This window comes from Agelaius phoeniceus, chromosome 8 (assembly GCF_051311805.1).
Source record: "Agelaius phoeniceus isolate bAgePho1 chromosome 8, bAgePho1.hap1, whole genome shotgun sequence".
Taxonomy (NCBI): domain Eukaryota; kingdom Metazoa; phylum Chordata; class Aves; order Passeriformes; family Icteridae; genus Agelaius; species Agelaius phoeniceus.
Window position 1 is genome coordinate 3,332,501 of NC_135272.1, and position 1,684 is coordinate 3,334,184.

At 68.2% G+C, this 1,684-nt stretch overlaps 1 non-coding gene across 1 annotated transcript; it reads right to left on the reverse strand.

Annotated features, from left to right (window-relative positions):
• Positions 1-562: 562 nt before the first annotated feature.
• Positions 563-715, reverse strand: LOC143694740 (5.8S ribosomal RNA). The gene has a single exon (XR_013183393.1). It is a non-coding gene; the product is annotated as a 5.8S ribosomal RNA (ribosomal RNA).
• Between the last annotated feature and the right edge of the window lie 969 nt (positions 716-1,684).

The window sequence follows — 1,684 nt, forward strand, 5'->3', positions numbered from 1 at the left end:
CCCGGCGCTCTCGCCACGCGCGCACGCTCGGAAGCATGGTACGGTACCGCCGCGGTTCCCACCCGCAGACAGCCGCCGGTGCGGGGGGACGCTGGGGGCGAGGCCGTGCCTTGCCTCTCCTTCTCGCCCTCCTCTCTCTTTCTCTCTCGGCCCTTGGCAGCGCCTTTCGACACCGTCTCTCGCTCTCCCCAGGCTGCCGTGCCACCGCATCCACGGCATGGTCCCGGCGAGGACGAGCTCCACCTCAGCGGCTTGCTCCGGGAGCGGGGAGCAACGGAGTGCTCCCCGAGTCTGCATTTAGGGGGACGAAGGCCCTGCACGGCAACGACAATGACTGCGACGATGACAACTGCAACAACGACGATGCCCGCCGGGCCGCAGTGAAGGGATCGAGGCCTCCTAGGGAAACGCTTCCCTCGCCGAACCCCTGACTGCCTTCCCTCGGGCACCAGTGGGACGCTGCTGCTGCCACCGCCACCACCACCCGCTGCGGGCAACAGGCCAGAGAGGCGACCCCAGCCATGCCACTAGCGTGGCCCCCGGATGGTTATTGATCATCAAGCGATCCTCAGACAGGCGTAGCCCCGGGAGGAATCCGGGGCTGCACGTGCCTTCGAATGGTCAATGGTCAATGTGTCCTGCAATTCACATTAATTCTCACAGCTAGCTGCATTCTTCATCAACATACGAGCCGAGTGATCTACCGCTAAGATTTGTCTGGCTTTCGGGCACTGCTCACGCCAAGCGGCCCCTTTTTTTGTTACTCAGGGACTGAGGACGCAGGGGTGCACGCCTGGCTTTGACCATACAAGCACACAGAAACAGAAGGGGGAATAAAAACCAACTGGAGCAACCCACACTCCGAAGGCCGGCCAAGACGTGGGGGAGCCCGCGCTCCTGACCGCCTCCCCCACGAGGGGTGACGCCGACCTCACAAATGCCGTCCTTCGGAGGCGGACCAGGCACCCAGGCTCGGCTCGGCCTCCACGCAGAGGGCCACGCAGCGCGCGCTGGAATGCAGGAGGGCACGGCAGCCCCCCCGCGTCTCACTTTCACGGGATGACACGCACAAAACACATGGCACACGGCTGGGGGCGCGCGGCCATCAGCCCCCACACACGGCGGCTCTCCCTGGGCCCCCGACGCCGCGGGCCTCACGGAGTGCCGCTGCGCCGCTGCGTGGCCGGCTTATCTCTTTCCCCACTGCACGGCCTTCCCCTGGCTCGAGACGGCACGCGACGACGACGAGCCCCCACCGGCACGCCTCCTGCGGGACCACTCCCCTGCTGGGCGGGTGAGAGACCGGCGGACGTGCTCCGCCCCCGGCCCCGGAGGCGGGCGCCACCGAGAGCCAAGCTGGCATAGCCAGGGCCCAAGGCCTGCCGGACGGAAGACCCCGCCGCCACCGGGGCCGCACTCCCAGGACCGCCATCGCTGCGTCGCACCGCCGGGGCCCCTTACCTCGGGCACGCGCCCGGTAGAAGGCAGGACAGCATTGAGCTAGGGTGCAAGGCCTGCACTCCTCGTTTGCACGCGGAGACCAGGCGGGGAGAAGCGCCCCCGCGGCTGCCCTGCGCGCCTTCCTGAGGCCCACATGCGGCCGGGAAGGGCGATGGAGGATGCGACGAGTGGGGCCCGGGACGGGACCACTGACGGCTGACGGCGGGCGCCTTCCGGCTGACCG